The sequence below is a fragment of the Podarcis erhardii genome (assembly GCF_964252035.2).
Source record: "Podarcis erhardii genome assembly, chromosome: 12".
NCBI lineage: Eukaryota > Metazoa > Chordata > Lepidosauria > Squamata > Lacertidae > Podarcis > Podarcis erhardii.
The window spans coordinates 41,828,014-41,855,864 of NC_138513.1; the positions used below are offsets into that span (position 1 = coordinate 41,828,014).

A 27,851-nucleotide genomic window follows, 5' to 3' on the forward strand; every position below is an offset into this window, starting at 1 on the left:
TCCCACTTCACGGAACACAGTAACACAAACATCCTGTCTCTGTCACTTCCCACTCTGTGGAGTCAAAACATATACCGTCATGTCAAAGACAACAATCCCATGACTGCAATCACGAAGCAGGAATTGAAGCTGCACACTGCCAGCCATGGGGGGGGGCACAACTCTCCCCCATGCCGCTGTGGGAGAGCAATCCCCGCAGAGGTTTGGGAGGGAAGCCACGTGCCTGCCAGCCATATAATCGGCAGGGTGCAGCTTCCACCCTAAGCCTCTGCAGGGACCACTCTCCTCCTGCAGAGGCTAGGGAGGCAAGCTGCACACCCGCCAGCCATATGGTTGGCGGGGCGCAGCTGGTGGGCGTGCATGGAAAGGGGAGGCTGTTGGCAAAGCCAAGCAGCTCCCCCACTTGCTGGTGCGTTCCTGAGAGGCCGGCCCCCTGGCACAACGCACCACTAAGCCTGATGGGAAAGACGGCTCTGCAGCTGTGTCCAGGGCAGCTGCATGCCATCTCCATCTAGTACTCTGGCTGAGACCCTACCTGTCCGCAGACTGTCTCGCCTGAGTAGTACATACTGTGGCCTGAGTGGTACATGCTCTGGTTATCTCCTGCTTGGACTACTGCAATGCACTCTGGGTGGGGCTACCTTTGAAGGTGACTCAGAAACTACATCTAATCCAGAATGCAGCAGCTAGACTGGTGATTGGGAGTGGCCGCCGAGACCATATAACACTGGGGCTAAAGGAGAACAATCCAAGCACAATTCAAATTGTTGGTGCTGATCTTTAAAGCCCTAAACGGCATTGGCCCTGTACACCTAAAGGAGCATCTCAAGCTCCATTGTTCAGCTTGGAAATTGAAGTCAGACCCTCCAAGTGTCCCTATTTTCCAGGGATGTCCTTGATTCAGAGAAGCCATCACAGTTTCTGATTTGATCCCTGAATGTCCCACTTTTCCTTAGGATGTCCCTATTTTCATTGGAGGAATGTTGGAGGGTATGAAGTTATCTGACATCCCAGCTGTCTGAATGCAATCCTGTAAGGGGAAGGTTTTTTTAAATGTTTAATGTTTTATTATGTTTATATATATATTCGAAGCTGTCCAGAGTGGCTGGGGCAACCCAGTAAGATGTGTGGGGTATAAAGAGTAAAATTATCATTAGGGAATATGGCGTCCCTATTTTCATTGGAGAAATGTTGGAGGGTATGGGAGGTCCAGCTCCAAGGGCCTTCTGTCAGTTCCCTCACTGCGAGAACTGAAGTCACAGGGAACCAGGCAGAGGGCCTTCTTGGTAGTGGCGCCTGCCCTGTGGAACGTCTTCCCATCAGATGCCAAGGTGGTAATGGCAGCTGAAGGCAGCCCTGTATTGGGAAATTTTTAATGCTTGATGTTTTATTATGTGGGCAGAGGGCCTTCTTGGTAATTGTCTCATCCCTGTGGAACATCCTCCCCGCAGATATCAAACAGATAAATAACTATATGACTTTTAGAAGTCATCTGAAGGGAAGTTTTCTAACATTTGATGTTTTCCTGTGTGTCAGGGACTGGACAGAGGAGGAATGGTGGAGACCACCTCCCCACCCTGACCCTTCCAGGGAGGAGGAGAAGGAAGATAGTATAGATTTACAACAGGGGTTTGAGGGACGTGGCAGCTCAGAGGCAGATGAGGGGGAAAGTTGGGAAATCGTGGGAGAGCCAGAGCAACTCCCGGCTGACACGTTGTCATTAGAAAGCATTCCAGACCCGGCAAGCCTTGAAAGTAGGAGAGCAAAGAGCTCAAAGACAGAGGGCACATAGCAGCAACCGTAGATGTGACGGATGAGGAAGTGGGAGAGACGGGTGTGTGTGTGTGTGTGTGTGTGTGTGGAGATTCACTTGGGACAATGCCATTATCCAAGAGGCTGAGTTCTATAGCCTTTCTCAGTAAAGATTGAAATAAAAAAGGACAGTAAGAAGCTTTCCCTTTTTTGTACTTTCCTGGGAAACCAGCCGGGAGCCGATGACAGCATCCTGACCCCACGTTTGATGTTTTAATTTGTTAGAAGCAGAGTGGCTGGGGCAACCCAGTCATATGGGTGGCATATAAATAATACGTTGTTGTTGTCATCATTTTCATCATCACTATCCTCTCTCCATTTCAACAGTGGGAGGAGTGCTGAAGAAGTACAATAGAATGGTTGGCAGTGATGCTGGATTCTTAAGCCAATGAGCCTAGAGATGCCTTGGCCAAGGAGATCAGAACTGGTGTCTTGTTTCTGAGCATCATGGCCAAGGATAATCCGGTTCTGCAGACTTGAACAGTTGGCCTCCCACAATTTAAGCTATACATGAGTTATAGCTGTAAGGTGGTCTTCCCCTCCAGATTCTTTGGACTTTAATGCCCACCCCTACCTCCAATATTCAGAATGATGAAGCACTCTCAGCCACTTCTTAAGACTGTTGAGGGGACGGGATTTATTCAGTCCATCAGCTGTGACATCCCCCATGCATGACCTGAAAAATACATAGGGCATCATGCACATCAGTATGCAGTGAATACTACTACTACTACTAATAATAATTTATTATTTATACCCCACTCATCTGGCTGGGTTTCCCCAGCCACTCTTGGTGGCTTCCAACAAAACACTAAAATACAATGACCTATTAAAATTAAAAGCTTCCCTAAACAGGGCTGCCTTCAGATGTCTTCTAAAAGTCTGGTAGTTGTTTTTCCCTTTGACATCTGGTGGGAGGGCGTTCCACAGGGCAGGTGCCACTACCGAGAAGGCCCTCTGCCTGGTTCCCTGTAACTTGGTTTCTCGCAGCGAGGGAACTGCCAGAAGGCCCTCGGCGCTGGACCTCAGTGTCTGGGCAGAACAATGGGGGTTGAGACGCTCCTTCAGGTATACTGGACAGATACAAATAGCCGGCATGCCCACAATCTCCATGAGAAAATCCCTAATACTCATCACAGAAATACTGACACTTTCAGTTTGTGACAGGTCAATGCTCAGAACCAGTTTGCTGCATGCGCACATTCTGTTTTGTACAGCAAATTGAAAAATATCCCCCTGCGCACACACAATGGCCACGTCTTATCATCTCTTGCTGCCATCTACATAAGAAATCTAGAAGAACGGTTGTTTAGGGAGATTTGGTGGGAAGGTGGAGTTGATGAACATATTACTTTAAACAGTATAATAAAACCATCATCCTCCACCCGCCTAGAAGCATCAAACTGCCGTTTAAACCCAGGCTTGTTTGTGAAGAAGGTTTCTGGCAGAAGTGAGCATGGGATGCTAATGCTCTGATTTGTATTCCAATCACAAACTGCACTAAAATTGCTGCCTACCATGAATATTCCATCAATAAAAATTCAGCCAGCATTTCTCACTCGCAAGTCAATAATCACAATAATTTATTTACTAAGGAGACCCATTGGCAATAGTTCCCAGGCGCTACATGCATATATAAAAGAAATGGGAAAACTTCAATAACCAGAAGGAATAATAAAGCTTCAGAACATCTTCTTAGTGACTGAGCTTCTGTGAACTTTTACAAAGATCATTTGGTTGGTGATTAAATAAAATCAGGGAAAATCTGCAAATGGTAGTGGTGAACAGTGGTACATTCTACAAGGTTTAATCTTGCATGGGGAGGAAGCTGATCCAGAAGTAAATAGTGGGGAGGGAATAGCTCCAGTGTAGAGAGTGTAGGATAATCTCAAGTTTGTTTCCACCTGTAGCTAATAGGTGCAACAACTGTTCACAATAAAAACAATGTGGAACAGTCTAGGGACTCAGTTACATTAGCAAAAACAAACAGTGTTTTGAATGGGTTATAAACATGCAACACCAGATGGCGCTGTAGAGCAGAAAACTTTTCTACGCGGTTTTACATAGGGTTTTTTTCTCTCTTTTGTTATAACTATCTAATTTCTGACTTATTTATAGCGTTTCCCCGCCCCCTGTGCGCAGATCCACCCCAGGCTGCCTATATCATACCATCCAATCTTGCAAAATCTACACCAATCTCTAGTTTCAGATCTGGTTCATAGTAAAGTTGGAAGAGTCCCCACCACTGCTGCCGTTCTGCCCTCAGACCTAGACCCACACTTCATCTCAGCCCTGAGAGAAATGTCATATCTCACTTCAAATCCTTGTGGGGGGAAAGACACATGCAACTATTTTGTTACATACCCGCCAACATTTCTCTGATGAAAATAGGGACGTCCTATTCCATCATCATCATCATCATCACCACCACCATATCCTGCCCGTCTGACGAGGTAGCTTCCAACATTTATAAAAACATAATAAAACATTAAACATTTAAAAACTTCCCTATACAAGGCTGCCTTCAGATATCTTCTAAAGGTTGTATAGTTACTTATCTCCTTGGCTCAGGGATTGCAAAATTTAATAATAATTTTTTATATAGCATATATTTAGTTAGAACAATCCTGCAAGTTACTTCATCAGTATGATTATTCATTTACTCCTCAGGTGAGGTTGAGAAATAGTGGCGTATATTAAGGCCACTAGTGCATATTTACTTGGAGAAATGAGAGGTGTTCCCGCCGCCCCTAAAATGTATCCCCACCCATTCGGAAAGTCACCTGCCACCACTGGAAGCCCAAATGGGAGCAGAAGGCACTGAGCATCTAGCTGACTTCTAGCTGACTTGCTTGGGATTTGTCTATCTCCCAGCTTGCATGAATGACCCAGCTGGCAGAAAGCCCCAGGTGCACAAATTTATCTCTTCTGCACTGACATCATCTCTGGTTTACAGTTAAAGGTTCGAAGGTAACCCTATGTGAACTATGGACATCAATGGAGTCTACATCTTGTCAAACCTCTATAGAGGCCTGTCAGGGAACTGACATCAGAGCGAGAGGCGGAGGCAGGGCTCCAGAGCGATGCCAGAAAGGGGACCAGCAGGGGGGAAGGAATTCAGTTTAACACCAGTAGAGAAGAGAGGGAGATGGAGGAATTGGAGACAGGTCTCCAAGACCCTTCACCAGAGACTAGTGGAGAGAGCGCTGGCACGCCCCTGCCTTCCCCTTACTTGTGCAGACGAGATCCGCGCAGGGAAAGTAGGAGGAGACTTGGCGTCAAACAGCTCTTATGCTGGAAGAGGTTCAAGAAACGCCCACTGACGGATTCTGCGAGTGACTGACCGGCCACGGAGTGTGAGCTGTCAGCCAAAGCATGGTTGGCCAGGCAATATAACTAAAACTGAAGGCAACTTACGCACAAGTAACCCCCTTACAACCATTACAAGGCCAATTCAATTACAGACTCCCTAGATCAGGGGTTATCAACCTGGTCCCTAACGCCCACTAGTGGGCATTTCAGGATTCTAGGTGGGCAGTAGGGGGTTCTACAGCAAAAACTGAATCCTCCTTCCATCGAGCACTGGTGGGTGGTAAGGAAATTTTACCATCAAGAAAGATGCATTAGTGGGCGGTAGGTATAAAAGGGTTGACTACCCCTGCCCTATACAAACTTTGCCAATGAAATGAGGGGTGGTGATCGTGAGCTGGTGGATGCATGGCCTTGAAGCTTTTCCAAACTGGAGATTATGTTTCCTGCCTTCCGGCTGCAACCCTTGCTTATCCTTTCAGTTTTCTCTAAGCATTTTGCTGCACTGTACTGAAGCTGCTGTTATTTATAGTAAAATAAGCAGACACTTCAGGCAAGTGTTTCACATTCCATTCTGTATGGTTATCAAAACCTTTGCACTGCGCTCTCCCTCTCTGTCTCTCTCTCTCTCCCCTTCTCATCTAATATAATCCTTTCAGCATTGCTTTGGAGCACTTGATCATGCAAGTCTGCAATCAATGTAATTTTGGTGTGTAACACTTTGGATATCATATGGATTTTGATACTTGTTCAAACAGGTTGCCATTATCTTTCAAGCACATGCTTCTAAGGAAGATTACTGATTTCCGATTCACGCCATCATATCTGCTGTTCTCAGAAAACGAAACGACAGTGGAACGGACTCCCTCAGAAAGTGATGGACTCTCCTTCCTTGGAGGTTTTGTAATTATTATTATTATTATTATTATTATTATTATTATTATTATTAAAAATGTATTTATACCCCGCCCTCACCGGCCAGAGCCGGGCTCAGGGCGGCTAAGACCAGTAAAATTACAGTAAAAACATAACAGGGGGAAAAACAACAATTTAAAATACAAAATGCAATTTAAAATGCAGACTCATTTTAAAAGTAGCCCATAGATCAAAACCATAAGGGGAGGGAAACATAAGGGTCAGACTGAGTCCAAACCAAAGGCCAGGTGGAACAGCTCTGTCTTACAGGCCCTGCAGAAAGATGTCAAGTCCCGCAGGGCCCTGGTCTCTTGTGACAGAGCGTTCCACCAAGTCGGGGCCAGTACTGAAAAGGCCCTGGCCCTAGTTGAGACCAATCTAACCACCTTGCGACTTGGGACCTCCAAAATGTTGTCATTTGTGGACCTTAAGGTCCTCCGCAGGGCATACCAGGAGAGGCAGTCCCGTAGGTACATGGGTTCTAGGCCGCTGAAATGAGCACTGTTTGCGTATACAAGTCATTATGGGGGGGGGGGTCTGTCTCCGATTAAGTAATCATGCTTATGAACAAAACCAAAAATGCTCTGAAAGATGCGGAATTAAATCACGTTGCCAATGAAATTTAATTCAAAGCCTCCTGTTCATTTCCATGTTCATCTCCCATTAACATGGGTGCTGCCTATTAGGTGCTGAACAGGACCTGTGACAGAGCCTTCTCAGTAGCATCTCCATGGCTGCAGAGCGCCCTCGCTGGTGAGGCGGGTTCATTATTAACATTCAGGAGGATTTTCAAAACATTCCTGTTCACCAAGGTTGTTCCTGGCAACCTTGACATTCTTACTTGTGAATGTATGTCCTTGTTTTTAAATGTTTTTAGACATTTTTAAAATGTTCTTAATGTGTTTTAGGGTCTTTTGCTGTATTATTTTTACTGCTTTGTTTTTCGCTGCCCTGGGTGCCTTTATGAGGCAGTATGGGCTAGATATTTAATAAAGAATATTGGTTATTGGTTTGTTTTTGTTTTCATTGTTTTGCTATGTAACCCGTAAGGCCTATTACTGGTAGAAATCAATCTTCTCTCTCTGCTTCTCATCAAGAGGTTTATGGGTTCATAAATCCTCTCACTTCAGTGGAAACAGAGTGTTTGTATTTGAAAAGAATAATGAAACAGTGCAGAGTGAGGTTAAGGTCTTTTATCATAGCAACGGGGTACGGGTTCATTCCTACATCTTTCCTTACAAGGACCCCAAATGAATACTCTGCCTAGATTCAGGCTTCAAGGTACAATTGCCAACAGGAGCTCAGTCCATTCATAAAAGTTGCACTTTGATGCATCAGCTATCGTTACGTTCCTTTACTCCATAGGAATTGACTTGTCTTCTACTGTTTACTTTATTTTGCAATAAGGGGGACAGCAGATTATCATAGCTTTTCTGTAGCTATTCCTCAGCAAGTCTGATGTTGGAATCTCAAGCAGATAAGGCATGCTCTTATAGTTTTGCGGTGTTAACTTCTGAGCTGTGTAACAGCACTGTTTCAGAGAAGACCCGAGGTTCTGGTTCACCATAAGCACGGCCACAAATTAGTACTAACTCTGAAAATCAGCGCTGATAAATTGGAGGCCAAGAAGAAAGTGCTGAATGGATCAAATGTCTATGGTGTAATAGAAGCAATTAAGCAAGTTAATTGGCATTTTCCCTGAGCATGTTGGAAATTAGCCATGGATCAAAATTGCACCACGTAATCAAATGCTGATGTATAGGCAGGATCACAAAACACAACCCATTCATTGGTTTTAAAGCCTTTGTTGAAGTCTCAGTGCAATTTAATAGAATGTCAGATTTTTTTAAAAAATAAACAAACAAACCAGTTTTCAAAATATTTGTTGGCTAAGTTTGGAATGGTAAAGCATTCAACATTTATGTGCTGAGCATTTCCTAACAGAAATATAACTGGGTAAGCCAAGTCTTATGTATCTGGGGAGAGATATCTGCATTCACATTCAGGAAAAAAAGAGGTTACATCTAAGGAAGTGCAGTTTTTATTGAAACATGGGTAAAAATTGCTTTTCTCAAAACAAAGGATAATAACATGATTTATCGCTGTGGTCTAAACCACTGAGCCTAGGGCTTGCTTATCAGAAGTTCGGCGGTTTGAATCCCTGTGACAGGGTGAGCTCCCATTGCTCGGTCTAGCTCCTGCCAACCTAGTAGTTCGAAAGCACGTCAAAGTGCAAGTAGACAAATAGGAACCGCTCCGGCAGGAAGGTAAACAGTGTTTCCATGCGCTGCTCTGGTTTTGCCAGAAGCGGATTAGTCATGCTGGCCACATGACCTGGAAAAACTGTCTGCGGACAAATGTCAGCTCCCTTGGCCAGTAAAGTGAGATGAGTGCCACAACCCCAGAGTCATCCATGATTGGATCTAATGGTCAGGGGTACCTTTGTTGTTGTTTATTCGTTTAGTCGTGTCCGACTCTTCATGACCCAATGGACCAGAACACGCCAGGCACTCCTGTCTTCCACTGCCTCCCACAGGTTGGTCAAACTCATGCTGGTAGCTTCCAGAACACTGTCCAGCCATCTCGTCCTCTGTCGTCCCCTTCTCTTTCCCAACATCAGGGTCTTTTCCAGGGAGTCTTCTCTTCTCATGAGGTGGCCAAAGTATTGGAGCCTCAGCTTCACGATCTGTCCTTCCAGTGAGCACTCAGGGCTGATTTCCTTAAGAATGGATAGGCTTGATCTTCTTGCAGTCCATGGGACTCTCAAGAGTCTCCCCCAGCACCATAATTCAAAAGCATCAATTCTTTAGTGATCAGCCTTCTTTATGGTCCAGCTCTCACTTCCATACATCACTACTGGGAAAACCACAGCTTTAACTATACGGACCTTTGTTGGCAAGGTGATGTCTTTGCTTTTTAAGATGCTGTCTAGGTTTGTCATTGCTTTAGGGGTACCTTTACTTTTACCTTTATAGCAGTGCTTCCCAATCAGGGGGGCCTAGGATATTCCAAGGGGGCCACAGGTGAAAAATGCATAAATGGGGGGTCATAGCACAAAGCTTCCCTGGAAAAGACCCTGATGTTGGGAAAGATGGAGGGCACAAGGAGAAGGGGACGACAGAGGATGAGATGGTTGGACAGTGTTCTCGAAGCTACGAACATGAATTTGACCAAGCTGCGGGAGGCAGTGGAAGACAGGAGTGCCTGGCATGCTCTGGTCCATGGGGTCACAAAGAGTTGAACATGACTAAACAACTAAACAAAAACAACAGCAGCAGCACAAGGCTAGGGGGGCACAGAGGGATGTGAGAAGTGAAGAAAAAAATCATTTTAAAACTAAATACTGTAAATAAATAAAATAAAGCATGTGGGTGGCTATAGTATTTTATCTAGGCAGCCAGAGCTCCTCTGGATAATAAGATCTTTTTGCACCAGGTCAGTGAAGACCACTTGCTTTTTAGGATTCTCCCATATATACAGAACTCCTTGTGCACCTTTTGGACTGTATCTGCAGGTTTCCCCCTCTGTGTCAAATAACTGGGGTCAAATAAGTGTTTATTTTTTATAATACAGTGGTACCTTGTCGAGCATCCAGGATCTGTTCCGGAGCCCCGGACGCTCGACAGAGCATCGCTTTACACATGCATGTGGAGTGGTTTTGCACTTCTGCGCATGAGCGAAGTGCCAAACCCAGATGTAACCTGTTGTGGTACTTCCGGGTTTGCCGTGGACGTCCGCTGAAATGGATGGTCGTGGGGGAGGACATTTGCAGAGGTATGACTGTGCAGTGGTACCTTGGGTTAAGAACTTAATTCGGTCTGGAGGTCCATTCTTAAGCTGAAACTGTTCTTAACCTGAGGTACCACTTTAACTAATGGGGCCTCTCGCTGCCACCACACGATTTCTGTTCTCATCCTGAAGCAAGTTTCTTAAACTGAGGTACTACTTCCAGGTTAGCGGAGTCTGTAACCTGAAGCGTCTGTAACCTGAAGAGTCTGTAACCCGAGGTACCACTGTACATAGAAGATGGATCTCCCTTGGAATGCTTAGGACTCCCCTTCCTTGGAGATTTCTAAGAAGATTGGATGGCCATCTGTCATGGATGCTTTAACTGAGTTTCCTACGTTGCACAATTTACAAGATGATGTTGTGCCTGGGTAAGAGTTTAGGACTTCCCTTTGTTTATTTTTATTGCCTGAAACTAGATTTGTTTTCATTTGTCCCTGGAGAACACCCTTCTTGATTTTCACTCAAGGTGCATTGCAGCTATCACAGCACCTCTCTTTTAAGGAGGAATTTAATTTATTCTCCATCATTCACTTGCTCTGTACAGGGAACTGCCCTCCCCTCCTCATTGTTGATTTTAAAATAAATCTCGGAAGCATTTTGGAAATACACAAGGGAAGTATAAACCTTACACAGTGAACCTTAGCTCAAGGTCTATTTTAATTCTCTGCAGATCTAAAGACAAAGGTAGGTCGTGTCAACTGAAAGTCACATGCGAATTTTCCCCACTGCTTTGCCCTTGCAGCTCTTCAAAGTGACCAGAAAGCTTAGAAATGGATAAAATCACATCACCAGCTGCAATGAAAGATGTTAGTGCTAGTATTAATATTGTTATTACTTGTGGGGCTCTGCCCCTCCCCGATCAGTCAAACACCAACTTGCCAACTGCACAAGACATTCTATTTCAAGAAATCACCCCAGCTTCCCTGTTCTGTTCTGCAGAACCATTTTGCACCCATTTTCACCTTCACCCCTGTGCTGATGCCCTCTTCTCTCGCCTCCTATTCTGCAGCACCCCTTGCATACAGACAAGCATCATGGTAACCCCCTGAATCTTTTCCTCCCCCCTTCCCCACAGCAACTACTAGCTACCCTTTTCACATTCTGTCCAGTTATGAAGCCACCGTCTTCTGAAGCCCACCTTCTCCTTCACCTCTTTTCATGACTTCTACACGTTCCTTTTCCTATTTTTTTTTTCTAGAAAAAGAGGTACCAGAACTCACCATGAATGCCTCCCTTGTTCTCTTATAATGGCAATGGCACCCATTGGAGAGGTGCTGGAATGGCGTTCTAGTGAGTTCTGGCTGAAAAAAGGCCCTGCTTCTTGCAACCCTCTTTGCACTTCTTTCCTTCTTCCCTTCCTTCCTTCCTTCCTTCCTTCCTTCCTTCCTTCCTTCTCTCTCTCTCTCTCTCTCTCTTTCTCTCTCTCTTTCTTTTCTTTCCTCTTCTTTTTAGGACTAAAAGGTTTGTTGTTGTTGTTGCTGCTGCTGCTAATGATTTTCAGTTTTATACATTTCAGTAACTTTACAATCATTTGAACATTTCAAAACTCGACTTCCTTCCCCCTCATTCTGTGGTTCCTTAATTCCCCCCCCCCGGCATATTCCAAATTAACTTAATTTACTCATTTATCCATCTGCTTTAAATATATACTCTTTTAAAACTGCAGTTCTCCATTTTCACCTTCACACCCTTTCCCTTCCGATGGGGCCAGAACTCTGACTTTATGCAAATCCGGAATTGCGCCGTGGTGCTACAAATCCTCCAAAAGGAGCTATGCAATGAATGATGGACTAGCATAGATATATTAAAGGGAGATTATCATTAGGAATTTATACATTGCTGGCTGCCTGGGCATGTGAGGAGCCAATGCCCTTTCAGCTGGTGAGGCACGCCTCCTGGAAGAGGCCACTCACTGGCCAATTTTTAATCCAGCTGGCAGGGGAACTTGGGCCAGCTACCCAGGTGGCCAGGGGGAATTCCCCCAGTGGCCAGCTGGCCATGTGCATTCCATTCCGGCTGCCTGGGGATGGCAAGCGAGCGCCAGGATCTGCAACAGCAGAGGAAGGCTGAAGCATCCATTATAGGGAGATTATTATTCGGAATTTATACCCACGATTCCAATAAATTCCCAGGGTGACTATGAAGGACCTAAATCACTAGAAACCATATTGCCACTAACGCCTGAGGTTCCTTTTGACGAAATCTTCAGAGCTACATAGAAGCATGCTTGAGAGAGAGAGAGAGAGAGAGAGAGAGAGAGAGAGAGAGAGCGCACTGAGATACTCTGGAGGCTGAATTCTGCATTCTTGCCACATCCTACACTGATTTTACACTCCTGTGTACATCAACCTGCCTATAAGTCCACATGGGGTCACTCAGCAGATAATTTCCATATTTTAAGCAGTGCCCAATTGGGCAGTGACAGGACACGCACACAAACACCTCTGCTGCCACCTTTGCTGTTTCTGTTACTGCCAGAGCTCTTCTCAGATTTTCGAGCAAGAGCACCGCATTTTGCGACCTCTTGCTACTCTGTCTGAATAGCAATTTGTTTGGCTTGTTCATTAGAAAAATACCCTCCGGCGAAATCACACTGTCTGAAAGCCAAGCTAAATTTTTTGTTCAGCCATTTAAAGCCGTAGTCTTTTGCTGTAGGTCATTAGTGTGCACATTATCGTACCCAAGAAACTATTAGCATTAAGCATGGGCTCTGGGGGGAGGGGGCGGGTTGAACCTCAAGCATTTCTGCATGGGGAGCAGCTTCTTATCTGAAGCACCAGGACAAGACCTCAGACAAGCCATCTGCACTGCTGCAACTGGAACTTGAATATTGCAGCCTTTATAAAACGTTTGTTATGGTGAGCACTACCAGTAACTGAGTAACGTACCAGAAACTTCAACAACACATGTTATATTCATTTTCAAAGTCAAGCAAGGTTTAAACAATCAACAAATATCACCAATGGAAAGGATAGGCGTCACGTTCACAGCAATGTTTATGTCAAGATACTCCACATACTTCCCTGCAAAAATCAACTTCAGACTACATTTCTTCCTGTGATATGCTTGAACGTAGCATAGTGCTGTCACTCAGACCTTAAAACCATGCATCGTTTATCACCTTTCCTTTCTTCGCGGCTGGGTCTACATGCCTCCTGCTGCCATCTTCTCCGGCCCTGTTCTTTCCCTTCCTCTTCTGATCTCTTTGTATTCCGTAAGGGTGTCACTATCCATAATTCATTCTCTTTATGAGTTTCTGTACACAGAGAGCTCTAAGGAAGCTGCCAGTTTCCCCGACTTTCAATAAGGCACTACTAAACACAGAAGCTGATGTTCAAGAGAAAATGGGCAGTCAGGCTCATGGAAGCGAAAGGCATTTACGCAGATGGTAACAAGCAACAAGTTGTGCATTAAATGATTGCGGTTTTGACAACTCCTAGGATCTCATTACAGCTATTCCGTAAAAATCAAGCCTTATTATTATGTACAATGAAGGACCATTTCAAGGGTCACTTGCCACAGATCTAGTACAGTGGTACCTCGCAAGACGAATGCCTCGTAAGATGGAAAACTCGCAAAACGAAAGAGTTTTTCGTTTTTTGAGTTGCTTCGCAAGACGGATTTCCCTATGGGCTTGCTTCGCAAGACGAAAACGTCTTGCAAGTTTGTTTCCTTTGTCTTGCAAGTTTGTTTCCTTTTTCTTAAAACCGTGCATTCACTTCGAGGAGCAACTCACGAGGAGCAACTCACGCACGCGGTGTAGTACCCTTTTTTGAGGTTTTTGAAGACTTTGGTGATTTTTGAAGCTTTTCCAAAGTCCGTGCTTCGCAAGACGAAAAAATCGCAAGACGAAAAAACTTGCGGAACGAATTAATTTCATCTTGCGAGGCACCACTGTACATGGGGTGAGGCAGTGGACTGGCACACACACCAATCCTCCAATTGTCCCTATTTTCCAAGGACAGTCCTGGATTTATAGATGCTGTCCCAGTTTCTGATTTGATCCCAGAATGTCCCGTTTTTCCTTAGGATGTCCCTAGTTTGAGCAGAGAAATGTTAGAGGGTATGGAGTTATGCGACTCCCGAGCCAAGGAGGGAAGTAACTATACAACCTTTAGAAGACATCTAAAGGCAGCCTTATATAGGAAAGTTATTTAATGTTTAATGTTTTATTAAGTTTTTATATATGTCAGAAGCTTCCCAGAGTGGCTGGGGCAGCCCAGTCAGATGGGTGGGGTATAAATAATAAAATTGTTGTTATTATTATGGAATGTTGTTGTTTAGTCGTTTAGCCATGTCTGACTCTTCATGACCCCATGGACCACAGCACGCCAGGCACTCCTGTCTTCCACTGCCTCCCGCAGTTTGGTCAGACTCATGCTGGTAGCTTCGAGAACACTGTCCTACCATCTCGTCCTCTGTCGTCCCCTTCTCCTTGTGCCCTCCATCTTTCCCAACATCAGGGTCTTTTCCAGGGAGTCTTCTCTTCTCATGAGGTGACCAAAGTATTGGAGCCTCAGCTTCAGGATCTGTCCTTCCAGTGAGCACTCAGGGCTGATTTCCTTCAGAATGGATAGGTTTGATCTTTTTGCAGTCCATGGGACTCTCAAGAGTCTCCTCCAGCACCATAATTCAGAAGCATCAATTCTTCGGTGATCAGCCTTCTTTATGGTCCAGCTCTCACTTCCATACATCACTACTGGGAAAACCATAGCTTTAACTATACGGACCTTTGTTGGCAAGGTGATGTCTCTGCTTTTTAAGATGCTGTCTAGGTTTGTCATTGCTTTTCTCCCAAGAAGCAGGCATCTTTTAATTTCATGACTGCTGTCACCATCTGCAGTGATCATGGAACCCAATAAAGTAAAATCTCTCACTGCCTCCATTTCTTCCCCTTCTATTTGCCAGGACATTGATGGGACCAGTGGCCATGATCTTAGTTTTTTTTATGTTGAGCTTCTGACCATATTTTGCACCCTCCTCTTTCACCCTCATTAAAAGGTTCTTTAATTCCTCCTCACTTTCTGCCATTAAGGTTGGGTCATCTGCATATCTGAGGTTGTTTATATTTATTCCGGCAATCTTAATACCAGTTTGGGATTCATCCAATCCAGCCTTTTGCATGATGAATTCTGCATATAATTTAAATAAGCAGGGAGACAATATACAGCCTTGTTGTATTCCTTTCCCAATTTTGAACCAATCAGTTGTTCCATATCCAGTTCTAACTGTAGCTTCTTGTCCCACATAGAGATTTCTCAGGAGGTGATCAGGAGATGAGGTGATCAGAACTTGCCATAGTTTGCTGTGGTCGACACAGTCAAATGCTTTTGCATAGTCAATGAAGCAGAATAGGACATCCCTAATTTCATCGGAGAAATGTTGGGTATGGTGGTGTATAAGAGAGAGAGAGAGAGGGGGGAGGGAGAGAGAGAGAGAGGGAGAGAGAGGGAGAAGGAGAGGGAGAGAGAGAGAGAGAGAGAGAGAGAGAGAGAGAGAGAGACTGATTATAAACCTAGAGTCTCACTACATAAACAGGATCTTTAAAAGAACAGAATGTTTAGCCAATAACTGTTTGAACTGGACTAATATCTGGACCCATTCATGAGTAGGTGTCTATATAAAAATGGATGATTCTCAGGAGCCTGCATGCTTCACTTGGTCATTAACAGCATTTATTAAATCAATAAATCCAACAAATGCCTTTGGCAGAAGTAAATATCCAATGAATATTGATGAATCCAACAGAATTTCATTCCAGGTTAGCCTTTTCACAGAAAAGTGCAGGTGCCAGAAGAAATATATTTTTTCCTCATCTCTTATTCAAAACAACATTTGAGAAAAGATGGCTCCTAGATCTCAGAAATTTCTTAGGAGGAATCTGCCCCCAATTCACCTACCAAAAAAATGTCAAGGAAAGGTTGTTAAGGGAGTAAAGCTGGCAGACATTTATGAAATTGAAATCTGAAAGTGGAACAGAGCACAACTCTTCCTATCATTCTTTTCATGCACAGATCTAAGGAGAAATGAAAAGGACTACAATTCACAGTTTCCTGCTGAGGTTACTCAAGGACACAGTAAAGGAAAGTGACTTGGCTAAGTTTAGCAAATGATTTAGTTAATAATAGTGACTAGAACAAAGGTACGTAGAATTAAGGAAGGGAGCATCAACTTGCTGTTTCATAAATCGAAACTGCAATTTGTCACATAGCAGTAATAGTGACAATCATATTCCTGAAGGGAAAACAAAGTCAGGGTGAGTCTCCAGAGGCAACCACTTTTGTTTTAATCAGATCTGTCATGTTGGGGGTTGGGGTTTTTATTTTATTTTTTATTTTTTGTTAAAATAAACATGCAGCCTTATCTGTGGGGCTGCTTGTCTTTCATATGATCACACAGTCGCTGTGATCATCTCTGGGAGAAGGTAGCGCCGTTGCTACTACCAGACTCTGTACGAAACAGCTAAATAACTGCTTTATATTTTTCAAAAAGCACATTTTGACAGAAAGCATGAAAACAACCCAGTGTAACTCCATGGGAGCTGCTATCCTAGGCTGAATGTTTTGAATATCTGAAAGAAATCCCTTTAGGGATGTTTAATTATGGCTCTCCACCAGGAGCATCACTGATAAGCTGAAGGCTTCACAAAGCAGCAGCAAGAAGTTGCATAATTGCCTGAAAGAACGGTAGAATATGGGGGCGGGGGAGCCACCTGGAATCACCATATTAAGATCAGGAAAGATATTTCCACTGCACCTATTATTTGGTTTTATTGTGGGGGGGGGGGTGTATACACACACACACAGAGAGAGACACCCAAATGCTATAGCAGAGAAAGTAAAGGACAATATACATGCACAACGGATGGATGAATTGTGTACAGTTTGAAGACGCGCATGTCAGTCAAGACCAGCAATCTTTAAAGAAGAAAAGCATTTAGAAAGCAGCAGCAATATTCAGGGATGAGAAAGGGGCCTCTCCAAGGGACAGTTTTATTTTCAAACCACACCAAATGGTATTCTTCACTGTGTATTAGTTTTAGGCCTGACAATGGCACAATGTCCCGTTCTCATAAAATTGTTAGGTAGTTTTGCTGCATGGAGGAATAGGCTGGCTGTGAGTAGACACTAGTTTTTCCCCCACTTGTTTTCCCACCTGAGGTCAGTCATCAGAATTGTGGTGGGGGTGGAAGGGGAGAGAGAGATTTAACCAGCCAATAAAGTTTAGCTCTGCCTACTACAAAGTTCAGTTACTATATGCACATTTCTAGGGTTGCCATATTCCCAAAAGTTGTTGCTGTTGTTTGAGCTTTTTTTTGGGGGGGGGGGGACATCTCCGCTTTCTGGATACACATTTCCCCAAGGCCTGTTGGAGATTCTGCATATTGACTAAGCCTGGTCAATGTGCCTACTGTCTAGCTGTTATGCACACTAACCACTAAATTTACATTCCTCTTAAGTAGTTCATTTATGCCACCGCAATTCAAACATCACAAACCATCGCAGCAGGACCACTGCATTTTACATGAATCAGTTCTGCCACATTTCCAGTATACAGTAACGTCTTTGCAATACAACTGCTTCCTTGAGGGAAGACACCTGAATTTCCTGTAATAGCTAAGTATTTATAATGCAAGTCATCTGGAAAGGTCAGAATGATAAAGTATTGGAAGACCTGAAGCAAGTAGCTGGCCTGTCAGTAAAAATGAATAGGTGATAGAACACAGGCAATAATTGCCAAATTGGTCCAGATACCTTAGATAACTCAAAAATAAATAAAACAGCTAGACTCAATACATACATGCATACAACCTTTCCACAGTTCAAAGCATGCCCGAGGCAGCTTACAGTATAAAAAAATACATAACTACAAGCATTGCTTTTTTTTTTTTTTACTAAAAAATGTTTAGGGGTACTAGCATTTTCCTGCTCATATTGAAATACTGCCCCTCAATGAGGCCAAAATTAGATTCACAAATTGTTTAGGGGTATGCATACCCTTGCGTCCCTCCAGAAAAAAAAAGCACTACAACACAGTACAGTGGTACCTCAGGTTACATACGCTTCAAGTTACATACACTTCAGGTTACAGACTCTGCTAACCCAGAAATAGTACCTCGGGTTAAGAACTTTGCTTCAGGATGAGAACAGAAATCGTGCTCCGGCGGCAGCAGGAGGCCCCATTAGCTAAAGTGGTGCTTCAGGTTAAGAACAGTTTCAGGTTAAGAACGGACCTCCGGAACGAATTAAGTACTTAACCCGAGGTACCACTGTAGTAATAAACAATAAATACAACATCGAAAAATACGCAGCCAACCTGAACAATTTCCACATATAACAATATCTAAAATAAAGATACAAAAAACCATCTGCAACAACAGCAACAATGCCCCCCAACAAAAACAAACAAACAACACCCCAGCCTTAGTTATCCTAAATAAATTGGTACAAGTTGTTCCAATGTAGGGAAATGCTTTACCACTTAAGCCGTACTGTCATCTAAATAGGAAGTTTAACCAGTGCAGATCATACTCGACTATAACAGATAAATAAAGGGACTCAATGAGTTTCTGTTCAGGTCAAGTAGAGATTGATCAGTGGTTCAATAACCCAACTTCCTACAAATGAAAAGTGAAATGAAATGAAAGATAATGTTATCCTTTAAAATAAATACCGTATTTTTTGCTCTATAAGACTCACTTTTTCCCTCCTAAAAAGTAAGGGGAAATATGTGTGCGTCTTATGGAGCGAATGCAGGCTGCGCAGCTATCCCAGAAGCCAGAACAGCAAGAGGGATTGCTGCTTTCACTGCACAGTGATCCCTCTTGCTGTTCTGGCTTCTGAGATTCAGAATATTTTTTTTCTTGTTTTCCTCCTCCAAAAACTAGGTGCGTCTTGTGGTCTGGTGTGTCTTATAGAGCGAAAAATACGGTAATCAATAATCAAACAACGAGCTCAAATTTCAGAAAGTCGAGTTTGCAAGTCCACCATCACATCCAAACGGTGCACATATAAAATTCATGGTTTCCCCACAAAGAATTCTGGGAACTGTAGTGTGTTCCTCGCTGAGCTACAATTCCCAGCACCCTTCACAGACTACAGTTCCCAAGAGTCTTTGTGGGAAGCCATGTGCTTTAAATGTATGGTGTGACTCTGATGCAAGAGTGTCTAGTTTATAATCAAAAGGCAGCTGTGGATTCAAACCGACGAGTATTTATGCATCTCCAGGTGTCTTTGTACATTGAAAAGACAACAGCAGAATCACTGGTAAGACAATTATGCCTTCGGGTAGTGCTTCTGAGTGTCACATTAAAGGATAATTTCCCTACTTATTTCCATATAGTCTTCAGGGTGTTGAGCAGAAGTCCAGACACTAGAATTGAATTCTTCCACATTAATTATCTGTTTGTTTAACTAATGAACTCTAGCCTGCAGGATTCAGAAGAGCTATTTATCTGCTGTTGAATGGTAAACTGCTGCAGGGGTAACTGGTAAAGAGCAGAATTTTTTTTAAATCTCCCCTTCTAGCTTTTCACCACTATAGAAGCATTTGCTTCTAAGGACTGAGCCAAAATACACAGCATCTTATTCAATCCATTTCTGAACTACATCTCAGGTCATTTCAGATAATCTGGAACAGCAGGAATTTAGTTTAAATGCATCTCTTCTTGCTCCCCCACCTCCTCACCTCCCTCTCCAAAATTATGACTTTGATATGATAAATATAACATTACATATGTATACAATTCATTTCTGGAGGATGTTTTCAAAGGGTATATTTCTAATTTGTGCTTAAATAATCTCCCCATGAGACAGGAGAAGATATTATGTACATTTGGTGTTTGACACATGGCATTACTGTCATATACACTAATCCTGGCATGCTTCCGGGGGGGGGGGGAATAAGCATGCAATGTTTAAGCGTCTTCCCAAACATGGTGCCTCTCAAAATGTTTGGCCTACAACTTCTACCATTCCTGGCCATTGGCTGTTTTGGCTGGGAGTGTTGGGCATTGTGGTCTAAAACATCTAGAGGCCGCAAAGTTGGAGAAGGCAGACATAGAGATATAATTAGATTCACCCAATATACTAATGCATTTAATAATTGTGGAAAAGTTAGTGCCTTGTGTGACCCTTCACATTGCTGAAGCTCTACTCTGGCTAAGTTGAAGTTGCTCTGTGATGGATGAAATTAACCAGTCAGGCATCAGGATCCGAAAAGCTAACTGTGGAGTGCTTGGGTATGTCGAGTGAATTTCTTGATTTGTCTGTTTTAACTGAAAATCATTTCTCCTCATGCACCACTAGGGCTGGGCAATATACAGTGGTACTTTGGTTCTCGAACTTAATCCATTCTGGGAGTCCATTCGACTCCCAAAACTGTTCAAAAACCAAGGCGAGGCTTCTGATTGGCTGCAGGAGATTCCTGCACTCAAGTGGAAGCCGTGTCAGACGTTTGGCTTCCGAAAAAACGTTTGCAAACCGGAACACTTAGTTCTGGTTTTGCAGCATTTGGGAGCCAATTCGTTCGGCAAATAAGCAGCTCAGGAACCAAGGTTTGACTGTATCGATACATCATCCAGAACCGGTTTGAAGTCCATATTGCGGTATCGGTTTCATAATTTTTGACCTGGCAATATATCGCAAGTCATGGTGTGTGTGTGCTATGCAAAAATCACAATGTGGGGAGAACCATGAAGCCGGCCAATGCTTCTCTCAATTCCTGCAGCCCTTGTTAACTCTGCCAGCTCAGCTCTCCCCTGCCTCATGCAGGAGCGAATCACAGGAGCCGCCACCGGCAAAAATCACAATGTGGGAAAAGCAGTGAGCCTGTCAATGCTTCTGCATAGCTCCATCCTTATTTCAGACATTGCCATATATCACAATGTTGAAAACCAGGGATCGCCCAACCCTACCCCATGCTATACTGTGAACTGCTTTTGAATTTTTTCACACTTCCAAAGGTGGTTGTCTGATAGAGAGCTGCTGTTTGAGCAGGAGAGCCCCAAATTCCTGGACACTGAGGTCCAGCTCTGATGGCCTTCTGGTGGTTCCCTCACTGCGAGAAGCCAAGTTACAGGGAAGCAGGCAGAGGGCCTTCTTGGTAGTGGCACCCGCCCTGAGGAATGCCCTCCCATCAGATGTCAAGGAAATAAACAACTATCTGACTTTGAGAAGACATCTGAAGGCAGCCCTGTTTAGGGAAGATGTTAATGTTTGATGTTCTATCGTGTTTTTAATATTCTGTTGGGAGCCGCTCAGAGTGGCTGGGGAAACCCAGCCAGGTGCGTGGGGTATTAATAATAAATTACTACTGGTTGGTTGAATGTTAAGAAGGATGCTAGATTATAAAAAACTGGCCACCACTAAACTAGATTTAAATTTGATGATAAGTGAGACTAAAGAAAATATAAAAAATTTTTTGGAAGAAGTGCTAGATTATATTTGAATGAGTGGACATGAGATTGTAAACAAGTTGATAATTTGTTTGGAAAAAAAATTTTAACGATGTAAATGGGAGCGGGAGACGTGAGGGAGTCCAAAGAAGTGATGAAATTGTTGTAATAGAAGTAAGATCGTTTATTATGTGTGCATTTATATTTAAAAACCTTAATAAATATTTATTAAAAAAAAAAAATTACTACTACTACTACTACTACTACTACTATTATTATTATTATTATTATTAGGGTTAGGGTTGGATCCTAGCCAAGATCCTCTGTTCTGCACACCTATTAAGAGCACGGGAAAACCCTCCCTTAAAGAATCTGTGCCAGTCATGACCAAGCTATTTCCATAATGCCATTTTTTACTAGGGGCAGATGAATCAACAATGCTGGATGCAGAGGAAAATTTATAACATCCCTACTTATAATTCAAACCGGGCTCCACATATGCCCCAGAAATAAATCATGCCATGCTACGTTGTCATCTAGTATAGGGTAAATGCTTCTGAACACCATTTTAATGAGATGCAAATAAAAATACACACTCATCACTATAATGGTTAACTGTAATAGCTGCTGACCTTTGTCTGCAACCACAACGTTTTACAAAATGGTTGGGAAATGATAGGCTGAATCTGCCAGATGTATCAAATGAGCAAACAAGGAAGTATCTTCCACCCCTTTCTCACCCCCCCCCCAATGAACTGTTACCAATAGCAAAACCTTTCTGAATGGGAAATGTTTCTGAGAATGAGTTACAATATTTAAATTAGTGCCAGGAAGGGTGCATCATTCACATCTGCATTTTTTAACGTAATGGAAACCAAGGCAAAACACAAGCATGATTAGATGATCTATCAGAAAAAATAAAGAATAAACCAAAACAGGAATTTATTTCAAAATGAGAGGTTTTCAAAGTATATTTGAAATATAATTACAGTAGTTTAAACTCTGTTGCAGCATTCGAGGAACTTCAGTAATAGTTGCAAGTTAGACATAAGAGTTAAGATATATTCAGAAAGTATGTATTGGTAATAAGTAATATGAAATTGAAATAAGGAATAGACGGGAGGTGGGTCTATAGTGTTAAGACCAACTTATGTTTTATTTGTTGAGAAAATTTTGTGTTCATTGTTATTCTTGCATGTAATTCTGTATCTGTGTTTTCCTTTTTTTTGCTGTACAGTGGACACTCAGGTTGTGAACATGATCCGTGTGGGATGCACATTCGCAACCTGCAGCGTTCGCAACCCACAGCTGCGCACCTGTGCACGTGCAGGTTGCGATTCGGTGCTTCTGCACACGTGCGACCGCCAAAACCCGTAAATAACCTGTTCTGGTACTTCCGGGTTTCGGCGGTCCGTAACTGCCGAACCTGAAGCGCCTGTAACCCGAGGTATAAAAAGAAAAGAAAAGAAAAGAAAAACACAATCAGAAAGTGAGCCCATAAATTAATCTGCAGACGTCGTCTCTAAAATCCATGTCATAAGGAGCACACTCTAGTCCAAGCGTAGGACAGATGTGGCCCTCCAGATGTTATTGTTCTACAACTCCCATCATCCTTGTCCATTGGCTATACTGGTTGGAGCTGATGGGAATGAGAGTCTAAGGACATCTGAAAGGCCGCAGGTTCCCCCTGATGTAGACCTTCAGTAAGTACAGTTCTCACAAGTTCAGTTCTCTCAATGCAGCCCTGTTTTCCTCCTCTAGGTCTATGCGTAGACAGTGTGCTGGACCATTATACCAGAAAGGTAGAACCGTAGAACCGTAGAGCTTACTATTGGCACAAAAATGGAAACAAGAAGAATTACCGACAAAAGAAGAGTGGCAAATGAAATTAATGGACTATGCAGGATTAGACAAACTGACAGGAAGGATTCAAAACCTGCAGGACCAGAGATTCTTAGAGGACTGGAGTAAATATTGAACTATTTGAAAAGCAATTGTAATAAACAGATTACGCTAGTAGGACTGCAAAAAGTTTTGTAAGGAGGATTATGTGAAAGATTGCAAGGCAGACTATGAAGAGAATGATTAGTTAAGGACAATTAAAAGTAATAGAGAAATTAAGAAATGCAGATTAAGTGATAAAGAACGGAAAATCTTCAGAGGTAGTTGACAGAAGTCTAAAATATTGTACAGTCATACCTCTTGTTACGTTTGGTTCAGGTTACGTCTTTTCAGGTTGTGTCCTGCGGTGACCCGGAAGTAACGGAATGGGTTACTTCCGGGTTTCGCCACTCACACATGTGCAGATGCTCAGAATGACGTCACGGGCATGCACGGAAGCGGTAAATCACGACCCACACACGTGCAGACGTGGGTTGCGTTCTGCTCATGATGTGAACGGGGCTCCGGAACGGATCCCGTTTGCATCGAGAGGTACCACTGTATAAGATAAGAATCTATGTTCAATGACTGTTGGAAATGATATGTTAAAAATTTAATAAAAATGTATGTATATATAAAAAGAATCGTAGAACTGTAGAGATGGAAGGTAACCTGAGGGTCATCTAGTCCAACCCCCTGCAATGCAGGAATCTCAACTAACACATCCATGGCAGGTGGCTATCCAACCTCTGCTTAGAAGCCTCCAGTGAAATAGAGTCCACCACTTTTTGAGGGAGTCTGTTCCACTGTCAAACAGCTCTTACTGTCAGAAAGTTCTTCCTGATGTTTAGCTGTAACTTGAATCCATTGGTTTGGGTCCTAACCTCCAGAACAGGCGAAAACAACCTGGGGCAGGAGACGGCTGGAGAATGGGCCGCTTTGGTTGCAATCCTCGTCTTTAGAATGCACTCCTGGTTCCTACTCTGATATCATGTGTGGAGGCATGTAAAGAACACAACGGGCTGTTTACCATAACTAGTCTGAGGTTGGATTTGGGTCGGTGGGGGGCAGCAGGACAAATTGCTCAATACTTGAAGAAACAGCATGCTATTATTGCCATTCCTCTCCTTCCCACTCTGGTCTCATCTTTTATTCTCCTTCATTTTTTGGATGTGATATTGGAATACTAATGAGCCAACGCTGGATCTCAGCCCAGACACTCGCGTTCACCTTAACTCATATCCCAAGATGCCCAACACAGTTGCTTTCAAATCATTTGCACAGTGGCTCGGTTGCCAGATTCGTGCCTCAGAGCGCCAATGTTTTGTTTTGCTTTCCCCCACTTCTTGCTTTACTGTGTTTGCTCCAACAGGTTTATCGGGCTTATTCACATATAGTTTGGGCTGGATCTTAGCATCTATAAGCCCAGGATTGTGTTTGAAATCTGGTAAAAAATTAAAATTAAAAATGCATTTAGGTATCATGCACAGTTGCTAAATAACTAGGAAACCATGGAAAACCTTGTGAGACCATGGTAACTAATTGCCTAAGTCAGCCTCTCCTCCCCACCTGCCCCCCCCCAAAGTAATGTTTTTGAATATAAATTGTGCACTAACCATTCTCAACAAGAGCCCTATCTAGGGTTGCCATACTTTGAAGAGCAAAAAAAGAGGATCGTATGACGACTCTCATTTTAGATACATCTACAATATGTAGGCTATAGAAGCTGTGATATATTGCTGAGAGGGGCAGGAGAAGAGAAGGGAAAAGCAGGTCTTCAGCCACCAGTTATGTCTATGTCTCATCCAGAAAGTATAGCCAGAGACATTTTGGCAAATTTAAAAAATCCACCCGGACAGAAATTTTACCCCTGAAAAAGAGGACGTGTCCTGGAAAAAGAGGACACATGGCAACCCTAGCCCTACCACCATGCAAAAATTTAGTAACAGATTAAGAAATGGGTCCACAAATGTTTGGTTGGGTTAAAAGTGGGCCCTGGGTCTACAAAGGTTGGTGATACTTGCCTGTCAGGGGCTGCCCCACTTCTCCTGAACCTTCCCAAGAACAGGAGGACAGTATAGATTTAGATCAGTGGTTTGCAGAAGGGCATAGTTCTGAAGCTTCAGAGGGCAGAAGCTGGGAAATATTGGAAAAGGAACAGCAGGAAGAAGAAGCAGCACCAGGGAGAGACAGCTGACAGACTCAGTGTCCTTGGAAAGCATTCCTGACCTCGCTTCTCCCAGGACCAGACAGGCATTGAGGGTAGTAGAATAGAGAGCTCAGTGGCAGAAAGCTCAGATCAGCCAGTGCAGGACTGATGTAGAATAGGGGAAGATGGACGGGGAAGCTTTACTTGGAGCAAAGCCATTTCTAGAGAGAGACCACATTCCTTTGTTTCTCACTGTTATTATTGAATAATAATAATAATAATAAATTTTATTTATATCCCGCCCTCCCTGGCAAGGCCGGGCTCAGGGCGGCTAACATCAAAATATAAAAGGTAAAGGTAAAGGGTAAAGGGACCATTAGGTTCAGTCGTGGGCGACTCTGGGGTTGCAGCGCTCATCTCGCTTTATTGGCCGAGGGAGCCGGCGTACAGCTTCCGGGTCATGTGGCCAGCATGACTAAGCCACTTCTGGCGAACCAGAGCAGCTCACGGAAACGCCGTTTACCTTCCTGCAGGAGCGGTACCTATTTATCTACTTGCACTTTGCGCTTTTGAACTGCTAGGTTGGCAGGAGCAGGGACCAAGCAACGGGAGCTCACCCCGTCACGGGGATTTGAACCGCCGACCTTCTGATCGGCACGCCCTAGGCTCTGTGGTTTAACCCACAGTGCCACCCATGTCCCTAACATCAAAATATACAATACACTAAAACATCAAGTCAAACAATCGATTAAAACACAGCTTAAAATTAGGTTAAAAGCGAAATAGAATCATCTGGCAACCTATGAATTATAACTGTGGAGGTTGAGAGCATTAAGTGCTCGCCAATTTGAATAAACTAATTGGTAAGAATTCTTCCACTTTTTATCTGCTTCTTTGCTGGCACCGGGGGAGGGATCTGATTCCCCAAAGCCTGACACTGCCCTAGACTAGAGTTAAATCATGAGCTATAACGCAGCCTCACAAACCATTGTCAATTTCAAGTATCCCCTCCCCCCCCCGGGCATTCCACAGAAATAACTTTGCACCTCCGAAATGGCACTTCTCTTTAATAGCCTCATAAAATTCAATTTGCAGAATGCCAAACTGCAATATAAGCTAGAAGTGTTACGTGAATTGACTTGCCTTTCACACAAATTATTGGGAATGATTTGGTTGTCATTGACAATTCAGCATAATGCAGGTGTCTTTCACACACCTTTTTGGCCATGGTATGATCCTGTTCACATCACACATCAGACTCCCATTATTCTTTGCTTGCCTGAGTACTGTCCTTCCCCTCATGTGCTTCTATTTAAGACTGGTAAATAAACAGCCTCTCATACTGGTTATTTCCCCCTTAGAAGCAACATCCTTATTTTTAAAAAGGAAGCATGGGAACTAAATAGCCAGCCTCAAAACCTCAATACAACAGAAGACACCAAATTGGTCCCTCTGTCCCTGCCGTTTATGAACCCTGCTGTGAGACTCATCTCATGCATTTGCCAGCGTAGTATTTTCACATGTCCAGCAGCTAAACCCGCAATTGTAGGGCAAAACGTATTGGTTTTTAAATTGCGTAAGTAACAGAAATGGTTGATATGCAGCTTGACCTGGTTTCCCAGGGAACAGGAAAAAAATTACTTAGGAAAAAAAGACAATTAAAGAGTCCCTCCCCCCAATTAAATTTATAAACTGGCATTTTATTGGTTTTTGCACACATGTCCTGATTTTTCCAGAAACACTCTGGTTTTCCGTCATGGAGAATTGAGAAATTGCTTTCTTCTTGAAGTGGTGAATGAAAATAATTAATGGGTAATTAGCTGCTCTAAGCAGTCCTTGGAACTTGTTTGTCCCCAGCCATCAGGAACAATGCGAGGATGTCACAGACTAGGTGGACACAGAGGAATGTTGGGGGGAACCAGCTGGGGAACCCCCAAGGGAAGAAGGCTCAGAGCCGGGGGATTGGTGGTGGGACAGTGGTGAGTGGTCAGAGGGAGAAGACTGGGAAGAGGTGGTGTCAGAAGCTGAAGAAATAACAAGGTTTAGTGAGCAGGAAGAGGCTGTGGCAGAGAGCAGCCCAGAAGCAGAGGCAGAAGCAGAGGCTGGAGAGGAGCGGATCCAAGATTCAGAGATGAGGCAGGCTGGTGAAGAAGCCCCCTCCTCTTCTAACAAGCTCCTCTCCCCACTCCAGCCTCCCAAGACCAGAAGTGGTATGAAGTGGGAACAGCAAAGACGGGCACACTGGCATAGTCTCAGATTGCTTGAAAAAGGCCCTGGGGAAGAGGAGACTTAGACAGCTGTGGGAAGACAGGGACCTTCAGGCTCCACAACTCATTGGGGCAAAATCTACTGAAGAAGAGTTGCTGTGCAGTTCCTGTTTCTTCTAAGTTCACTTAATCAGTGTGATTTACTGATGGCTCGCTTTGGTTCGCTCCTGGCAGAGAATAATGAAATGGCTTCCAAAGAGGATAGCCAGAACAAAGCCTATCTTCTTTAGCCAAAGATGTCAAGAGAGCCAAGGATGCTTACTAGACTCTGAGTGAACCGGTAAAATGGGCAGACCTCATTATGAAGTGGAGTGGAATGGGATTGGGTTCAAGT

General features: G+C 43.6%; 1 long non-coding RNA gene across 3 annotated transcripts in view; it reads right to left on the reverse strand.

The window, feature by feature from the left end:
- Window positions 1-2,011: 2,011 nt before the first annotated feature.
- The window catches only part of LOC309325752, a 107,586-nt gene continuing 81,746 nt past the window's right edge, over window positions 2,012-27,851 (reverse strand). For all 3 annotated transcript variants that reach the window (XR_014149955.1, XR_014149956.1, XR_014149957.1), the window contains one exon: window positions 2,012-2,488. This is a non-coding gene — a long non-coding RNA (uncharacterized lncRNA). The remainder of the gene's footprint in view (window positions 2,489-27,851) is intronic.